General features: G+C 42.4%; 1 protein-coding gene across 1 annotated transcript in view; it reads left to right on the top strand.

Moving 5' to 3' along the window:
• The window catches only part of LOC122816818 (serine/threonine-protein kinase 35-like), a 39,715-nt gene extending 31,913 nt beyond the window's left edge, over window positions 1–7,802 (top strand). The window contains exon 3 of the mRNA XM_044089859.1: window positions 6,789–7,802. The gene's annotated coding sequence lies outside the window, so the exon portion shown is untranslated. The remainder of the gene's footprint in view (window positions 1–6,788) is intronic.
• Window positions 7,803–9,562: the final 1,760 nt, after the last annotated feature.

Genomic DNA, 9,562 nt, shown 5'->3' on the forward strand with positions numbered 1-9,562 from the left:
AGACCCAGTATCCCCCTGAGGAGTCAGGTCGGGTGTTGGGGTCCATGACGGCCACTATCATTCTGATCCCCATGGCTCGTCTGCATATGATGGTTTTCCGATGGACCCTACTGGTCCAATGGTCCTTGCTAGATCTGCCATTCTCTCATCCAGTTCTTCTATCTCGGGCTTGCGGGGATTCGCTTCTCTGGTGGCTTCAATCCCCAGATCTTATTCTGGGTATTATCCTTCTCCCCCCGATGACCACAGTGACCATGGATGCCTCCCTGTTCGGGTGGTGGGCATTACATGGGAAGGGCAGTCCAAGGCATGTGGTCTTCCCTGGAGACCCATCTGCATGTCAATGTCCTGGAGATGAGGGCAGTGCTGTTAGGGTTGCATGCTGTTCGTGCCCATCTTCCCAAAGGGATGATCGCCATCCAGACAGACGTGTGTAGTCTGGTACACCAAGGGGGACCTGATTGCCCCCCTGTTTGTTGCAAAGCCATGAGATTGTGGGAATGGGTGATCAGCCATTTTCTGGTGGCAACGCACATTCTGGGGAGGTCCAGCATTCTGGTGGACAGGCTCAGCAGACCTATTCTGATGCCTTACAGGTGGTCTCTGAATCCTTCAGTAGCGGAACAGATCTTTTTAGTGGGCTTGGCCTTGCTGCAATCTCTTCACCTCCTTCCAACGCGAAAGTTTTTCGCTCTGAACTCCTCTCCGGAAGAGTCCCCCAGAGACGCTGTATCTAGTTTATGCTTGGCCCTCCGGTCTTCTGTATGCTTATCCTCCACTCCCTCTGATCCCGAAATTAATTCATTCAGAAAGCTCAACGGCTGGGGAGCTTCGTGATCCTAATTGCTCCCTTCTGGCTTCATCAAGTTTGTTTCCCCTCTGTCTGGTCTCCTGCAGTGTGTCCTCCTTGGACATTGGATCTGGTTCCTGATCTGATCTGGCATCCCTCCAAGAATCCTATACCTAGATCTAGTCAGTCTGAAGCTCACAGATTGGCTGCTCCAGTTCCAGTGATAGCTAGGACTCGGGCTGTCTTCCTCTAAGATTTTGGTAGCGGCTCACATATTCCACTAGAAAGGTTTATTCCAGTAAGTGGAAATATTTCTCGAAATGGGCTTCTCAGCATGATTTGGACCCCTTCACTGCTCTAGTCTCTGCCATTTTGGAGTTTCTGGGAGATATTTTTCATTAGGGGAACAGTTTTTTCTGTGGTAAAACTACAGTTGGCAGCTGTCTCCAATTTCCATATAGGGGAGAGTTCGGCTTCTTTAACGGCTTCCAAGCTTTGTAAAGCCTGTTTGAAAGGGACCTTTTTACTTAGGCTACCAGTTAAGGACCCTACACCTCCTTGGGATCTTACTCTAGTCATACAAGCCCTGGTTTCTTCCCCTTTTGAACCAGCAGCTACAGTGAATTTGCAATTACTGTCTTGGAAGACATCCTTTCTGGTTGCCATTACTGCGGCTAAAAGGGTATCTGAGATTCAGGCCTTAACAAGCCCCCTTGTATGGTGTTTCATAAAGATGTGGTTTCATTCTGGATGAACCTTTCATTTCTTCCAAAAGTGGCCTCAGAATCTAACATTAACCAGGTCATCATTATCTGAGTTTTCTTTCCGAACTTCTAGAATAAGTGAGAGTATAAATTGTATTTGCTTGATGTTCATAGGCAACTGCATTTCTATTTCCTCTTTTGTAACTCTGATCAGCTTTTTGTTTCCTTTTCTAAGCCTTTCTTAGGGAAACCTGTTTCTATGGTAACTATTGTTGGATCTCTCAGTGCATTGCTTTGGCCTATAGGATTATCTCCACCATGTAATGTCAAGAGTGCATTCTATGAGGTCTGTGGCTACTTCAGCGGTCTTTTGGTCTAGGGTTTCTTTGGATGATGCTTGCTCTGCAGCTACTTGGGCATCGTCTCGCACGTTTATTTCGCATTAAAAGTTGGATCTCCTGTCCAGAGGCAGGGCATCCTTTGGCTCCGAGGTGCATTGGAACATCCTTCCATTTGGACCTCCCAGTTTTTTGTTTTTTCTTTGGTAGCTGATGACTCTGTCCCACATGTTGAAGATCGAATGAAAAAAACAACTTCAGATTAAAAAGCTATGTACTCACCATAACGTTCCATCTGAGTTCCATCTGAGTTGTTGCTTTTCATTTAACTGTCCCTCCCTCCTTCCCCCTGTCTTATGTGGGCTGTTTTATGGACTGGATGGAAGAGGCATAGTCCCTAGTTTGGTGAGCCTTTGTCTTTCTTGTGGTGCTTTGGGTGCTAATGCCAGAGTGTTAGGCACATAGGTAGGTTGCAATGCTACTGTTTGCAGCAAACTCGAATCTGAGGGTAGGAGGGAGACTGACATTATGGGTAGAGGAGGAGCTTGGATCCATTGCTGGAAAATGTGGCCGAGTTGGATCCGTAACGGATCTGTATTTCCACATGTTGAAGACCAATGAAAAGCAACAACTCCGATGGAACGTTATGATGAGTACATAACTTTTTTTTTTTTTTTTTTTTTTTTATCTCCAGTAAATAGGGAGTACATTCTTCAAAATGGACTGTATTATATCTTGACACATCTAGGTATTCAAAAACATTTGTTACAATTCCTGCCCTAACTGAAGTGTTAAAATGTTGTAAACCTGAATATGATGAACGTGAATTTAGTGATACTGGAAGACGTGAAGGAAGAGTGACACTGGAAGACGTGAAGGAAGAGTACAGTCAGTCATTCAGCAATACAAGGATTTCAATATTACTTGGTTAGATGAAACAACAAAATTCATTTGTGAAAAATAACCTGTCTGGGATGCTGCTATTTTATATTGTACAATGAAAGTCCATTTCATATTCAAAATGTGCATGGAGCAGGTTAATATTAAAAAAGTCATGCTTTGATAGCAGGATCACCCCTGCAACCAGCTCTGTTATAACTCGCATGCTCTTACCTTCTGAAATGGAAACCTCTCTCTCTCTCTCTCTTTATTGACTTGATTCCACGATGATTTGCCAGAAATCACAACTTTTATGAAGTAAGAAAAAAAATGAAGCACACCATCTCTCTCAACCTCTTGGAGCAAGAAGTCTGGGCTAAGCCATAACGAATGGGGCAAACACCCAAAAATAGGGACACATTTGAAATATTGCTCTTACAAACTTAGAAAATTAATGCAACAGGATTTGAATTGGCATATATTTTCTGAAGGGTATAAAACTTAAGCTCACATGTCTGTTGTATTCTGACTTGAATCTTCAATGATTTGCTAGAAAACCACGATTTTGAGAAACAGACTAAAAATATGAGGCAAAAATCTGGACATTGTGAAAATCTGTACAGTTGAGAGGTATGAAGCACACAGCTGCACATTCTGTCAAAAAAACTAAACAGCGATGCAGACTAATAAACTAATATATAGATTAAAATTATGGTCCCGGTAACGACCTGGGATGCATCAGATAACTAGAAAATGGCAAAAGAGCACTTTACTGTGACATTTATGAAAGGTAAGAAGAGTCATTATGTAATAGCATTATCTTCTCCTGTGTGTGGGTAAGGCAGGATTTACCCACTGTTGGCTTTGTTAAATCGCTCTGGCTTTGCCCTCTGAAAACCATGCCAGCTGTAATTCCTGACACCCAGTCATGAATAATTGATAACATGAAGGGTAAAACCGGAATTGAAAGGTTATAGTTAGGTTGTGAGTAAAGACGGAGAGGACAAAAAGTGGATACCTCTAAGAGTTCCTGAATTAGGACTTTTTGTTTTAGTGTTTTTTTCCCCCTTGGGATACAGCTGTAGTGTGACCATGCCTTGAACATTGGTGTTTCACGGACTAGTAAGAAGGTGAAACTGGATGGAGATTAGTCTTAGTAACAACATAGAAACATGATGGGGATAGCTTTGGAAATTGGTAAGTACAAGGTAAATCTATGGGTAGTTTCTAAGATTTCCACAAATAAATGACATTCTGTTTTTTATATCTGATAGTTGTAGTTGTAATACTGCAGTTGTAATTTATGTTTAGCTTTTCCTTGTGGTTTGATTATATATTGTAATCAAGATTTAAATTTCTTTATAGTTTTGCCAAGAGCATCTTCAGGTGTTAGGAATATCATTTAAAGTTCTGTTGCAGAACATTTTGCTGCTTTCCTACTTCAGAACTAGACCACAGTACCCCTGCACGGTTTCAGCTGAAACATTCTCCACCCCCCCTTGTAATAAGTTCCAACAAGAGAGGGATATTCAAGCCCTTGTAGGGTGTGCGGTACAGGTAAGGGGTTGTTGCCTAAGCCCTCTGGGGTTATTTAGCATATGAATCCAGTTGTTTGTTCCCCTCTAAACTTCTGTGGAACGTGTATATGATTGAAGTTAAGGGGGATTGTAGTTTTTCTTTAAACGTGTCTAGAATATTAAGGTGGATAAAGAAGAGAATGAAAAATTAATAGTGAGGATGTTTTATATGCAAGTACAAAAGGTTCTGGGAAATGAGAATACAAAAAAGAGAAAAAGAATATAATAAATGAAAAAAAATGAAAAATTGAGAAAATAGTAACAACTGAAATTGATTGATGAAAGACAGAATGATGTGGTATAATAATGTGATGAAACAATATTATGTAAATCTATGGGAACATTTGCCAAAAGTGATTAAGGAAAGTAAGGAAAAAGTGTGCACCAACCATAGTGTCAAGACTTTCCTATGGAGACTGGTAAGTTACTAGTAAAGGGGAATATCCTGTATAAAAAGAAAGTTGAAAGAGAGTCTGTTTTGTGGGGAGGAAGAGACAGCGCATTATTTTTTTTAAATGGAAGTGGTGAAACTCTGGAAAAGGTGAAATTTTTTTTTAGAATATTAAGAACATGTTAGAAGAGTAGATAATTTGTTTTCTATAATATGGAATCTTTGGAATGAATTAAATTTTGTTTACTGTGAAATGGATTTTGGCATATACATTGTGAAAAAATCATATTGTGGTTATAGAAGGATCTTTGCAGAAGGCTGTTAACATCACATTTGAAATTCCCATTAATATGAACTTCCTTCTTACCCTTGAGGAATGATGTTCTTGATTCGTTGAAACAAGCAACTTCATGGAAGGGAGTTGCAGCCGTTTGAAGCGGTGTCCATTTTTTAATGATACCTACCAAAGAGGACAGCATTTCACTTCTACACTGTTTCCACAAAGATGTCCTTCAAGGATGCATCTGCAGTCATCACATATGGGTTGTCCTGCCTCAGGCAGCCCTTCGGTCGGCCGGATTCCAAAGTCTGGGTCCGGCGTCGGCTGATGTCGCCCTTTCCCCGACGTCAGAGCGCCTGGGGTATAAAAGTGTCAGCCGACACCATCTTCCTCAGTCTTTCTTGCCGCGTGGTGCCCGAAGCAGAAGCAGTTTGCAAGTGCCGGTCGGCCAGCTCCTGTAATTCAGCTACCGAAGACTTCAAAAGCTAAGTACCCCGTTGGGGACTCTTTCTTGCCTCAGCCGATGTCCGATAAAGTTAATAATTGCTTAACTTGTGGGAAACAAATGCCTCATAAGGATTTCCACTCTTACTGCCTCCCCTGCCTAGGCCCAGACCACGACGTCTCGGCCTGTTCAGCCTGTGCTTCCTTCAACCGACGCACTCTTAGACGTTTGGTGGAGTTTGCAGAGGAAATTTTTGGGGCTAGTTTTTCGTACAATATGCCGTCGGAGACTCCGACTTCACATTTAACAAAGAAACGGAAGGACAAGGACCGACACACGCAGGCCACGGTTTCGGCTGAAACCACGGCCAGGCCTACCGCGAGTGTCTCGGTCTCGGCTGAAACAGAGTCCTTGGTACTTCCGACCCCCGAAACCGCTCAACCGACAACCCCATCCAGACAGGGGCTCTCAACCTCCTCTAGACAAAAGGCCCAGGGTTGAGCCCTCTGATCCCCACTCCTCAGAGGAGGCCTCTGATGGCTCTGCTCTCTCGGACTACCAGGAGGAGGCTTTTTCGGCCTACGAGGACTCTGATGCAGAGGAATCTATCCCCTCGGCCTCCCCTCCTGAAGAACTATCCTTCGGGGAGACCCTTCACACTATGAGAGAGCATTTCAAATGGCAGGGCCAGGAATTCTCTGATTCCAGGAAAAGATTAAGAACTTTTCTGCATTTACCTCAGCATAGACCTTTGGCTATTCCTCCTGTTTTGAATGTCATTGATGATGTGTACTCTGAGTCTAGCATAACCCCTGACACTCTTCCTCCGGCCCCTGTCAAACCCAATAGGTACTACAGGGTCCCGGACTCGCATCATTTTCTTTACAAGGCCCACTCTGCTGATCCAGAAACTATTTCCCAGGGCCCTAAAGGGTTGCAGCTGCCACAACTAAAAATCCACTCCCCTCTGAAAGGGAGTCCAGGGCTTTAGAGAGATGGGGTAAAAAAGTGTATACTTCTGCGACTCTTTCTATGAGGGCATTAAATTGTCAGTTTCATATGATACAGTACCAAGAGTATTTGTTAGATGAATTGCATAAGAAACTGTCTTCACCTGAACCCCTAGATCGCAAATCACTTCAGGATCTGGTACATAACTCCCAGCAGGTTAGCAACCATTTCTTGCAGTGTGGTTATGATGCATTGGAAGCTTCATGTAGGTCAGCTATGACAGGTGCAGTCAATGATAGCTTGAGATTTTGAACGATTAAGTCAGTTGCATATACTGTCTCTTTGGTCCATGACGTCTACTCTTTTGAAAGTTGTGATAATCTGAAGAAGTAATTCTTTGTTGAATGACCATTTCAACACTTTCTCTTTTCAGGGACCTGAGAGTGACTTCAGATTTTTTGGAAGACGCTTCAAAATCAGGCAAATAAACCAAGCTGTACCGAGAAGATGCAAGAAGTTTTACTGAAAAATTGTAAAATATTAAAAACTATGCAACGAATAACACCAGTCTTGCTTGGACAGAACTGTGGGTAGTGTGATTACTTGTGGTCTTCAAACATATTGACCCCCAGAAGGCAGTTTTGTCCAAATTCGGATGCAGGAGTGTACATTGTTTGCTTATCAATGTCCTGTTTATATCTGAGTGGATATAGAAACTGTCCCTTCACAGAAATGGCCTTAACAGAACATTCTCATTTCTATTTTCTGGAGTTGGTGTATCAGAAGTCTGGTACTGGGAACATGTTGGTAATCGTTCTATGCAAAATTAGGCCGAGATTGTTGGCCTTTGGTGTAGTTGTGGCTTGGGCTTTTTTAGAAGCTAGCTTGGTTAAGTTCCCCAGATTAATATATTCAAGAAGACAGTTACAGGGATGAATGGGTTGCTTTCTTTGGACTGAAATTTTGTATAGTGGGGCTTGGGTTCATTTTGTTGGATGTTACACTTTGTTACAGAAATTATATAAAGAACATATATTTTTTTTATGTCCTTGAGTTAATTTGCACTGTGTTTATGATGTGGCACAGAGGGCACACAGTTTAGATGTTTGTGCAAATGTTATTTCCTGAGCTGAGTACTCTTGGTTACCACGATAATTAACCAAATTTGCTGTTTAACAAATTTGGGACTTTTTAAGTCCCAGTTTTGGGCTTCACACATGGTGAAATGTTTAAGTTTGAAATCCAGTCTGAAGCATTAAAACCTCCACATTCAGCACTTAATGCCTTGAAATGTAAACTGCCTGACACGGATGTTAATAAGCCGTAACACAGTGACTGCGCTGCTGTGCCAGATATCACTGTTTTTCTGTGCACTGCTTTTTTCATTATTTATTCGTATTTTGTACAATACAGTGTAAGAAAGAAAATGAATGACTTGTTTCTCTAACTTGTGAGCTGTTTATCATTTAACAAGATGGTTGTTCTTGAACATGACTTGTAGAAGGAATGCACATTGAATTTTGAACATTGAACACATACAGTGTGAGAGCCCCTCTGTTTTACATTCCATACCGGTTTGGTGGCGTAGTATAATCAAACTCCAGGAGACTCAGTGGCACAACTTAAGTGGCAAGATGGCAGGATATGCAAAGGTTAATGTTGACTTCATGTTGCAGTACAGTTAGTAGTGTTCAGTAATACACAGATATCTTGAAGTTCTGCATTCTTGGGTTTCTTTTATATATAGTAAAGATGTGTATGAAGGGCTTGTCTATTTTGTATTTGTTCTGTTGTCTCCTTTGACACTGAAGGTTCTTTTCTGTATTGTTCGAAAACTCTCGTCTTTAAGATTAGATTGGAAGTTTAGCCTCTAGCAACACAGAAGGACCATTTTGGCTACTGTAAGAAGTAGCAAAGTCGTGGAGGAGATCTGTCCTTGATTTTTGTCCTACCCCTTAATGCACCATAATGCCATTACTCTCCAGAATTCTTCTGCTACAGTTCAGCCTCAGACACTGAAAAATAACCCCAAGCTACCAGTTTTCAATCTCTGGAAATGTGAAAGTGCTCTTTTTCTAGTTAGAACTATTGATTTTTTTTTCAGGGTTCTACCCCCCCCCCACACACACACACACACACACACACACACACAGGTTAGTGTGCTTTGGACAACTATTAAATACAGACTGTTCATTCCATACCCGTATTCGTAGAAATAAAACTCTACTGCAGGATATGCATCAGAGTTTTTTGTGCTGTTTGGGAGTTGGATGTAATACCTTTAAATGGCATATTTGTCATTCGTTAATGCCACCAACACTGAAAAAAGGCATAGTAATAGTTGCAGCTCTTTATGTTGGAAAAAGCTCTCCATGTCAGAAGGAAGCCATAACTTCCCCCTGTTCAGTATCAGGTCTACCATTTTTTTTGTTCAACTTCCACTTCTGAAAAAATTGTGTTTTCTCTCTTGTTTCTTTATTTTAAGCCTACAAAAATTGATTATGTGGTTTATAAAATGTTGCTACTTGTTCTTTATTCGTAACCTGACTCTCTCTTGTTTTGCTGTTGTCTAAGCTTCAGAGCCTTTCTGACATTGGCTTGACTAAGGAGGATTTAAACTCTAAGCCTGCTAACACCCAAGACTCGCCCATCTGTCATTATAGAATTAGATTCTGATAAGTTGCTGTGGACGTCTTGACGTAGAAAAGACTTGTCTGCTCCACTTTCCCCTACCAATCCTGTTGAGGGCAGGGGTACTTCGGCTGTGTTTGCGTGTTATGAGGTTGAAAGTACTGCCATGCTATGCTGGGAGAACAGTGATCCCAAAGGCCGATGCTGCTTTCTGCAGTGATCCCAAAGGCCGACGCTGCTTTCTGCAGTGATCCCAAAGGCCGACGCTGCTTTCTGCAGTGATCCCAAAGGCCGACGCTGCTTTCTGCAGTGATCCCAAAGGCCGACGCTGCTTTCTGCAGTGATCCCAAAGGCCGACGCTGCTTTCTGCAGTGATCCCAAAGGCCGACGCTGCTTTCTGCAGTGATCCCAAAGGCCGACGCTGCTTTCTGCAGTGATCCCAAAGGCTGACGCTGCTTTCTGCAGTGATCCCAAAGGCCGACGCTGCTTTCTGCAGTGATCCCAAAGGCCGACGCTGCTTTCTGCAGTGATCCCAAAGGCCGACACTGCTTTCTGCAGCGATCTCAAAGGCCGACG

This window comes from Protopterus annectens, chromosome 12.part0 (genome assembly GCF_019279795.1).
Source record: "Protopterus annectens isolate FY-2018-M chromosome 12.part0, PAN1.0, whole genome shotgun sequence".
In the NCBI taxonomy this organism is placed as follows: Eukaryota; Metazoa; Chordata; order Ceratodontiformes; family Protopteridae; genus Protopterus; species Protopterus annectens.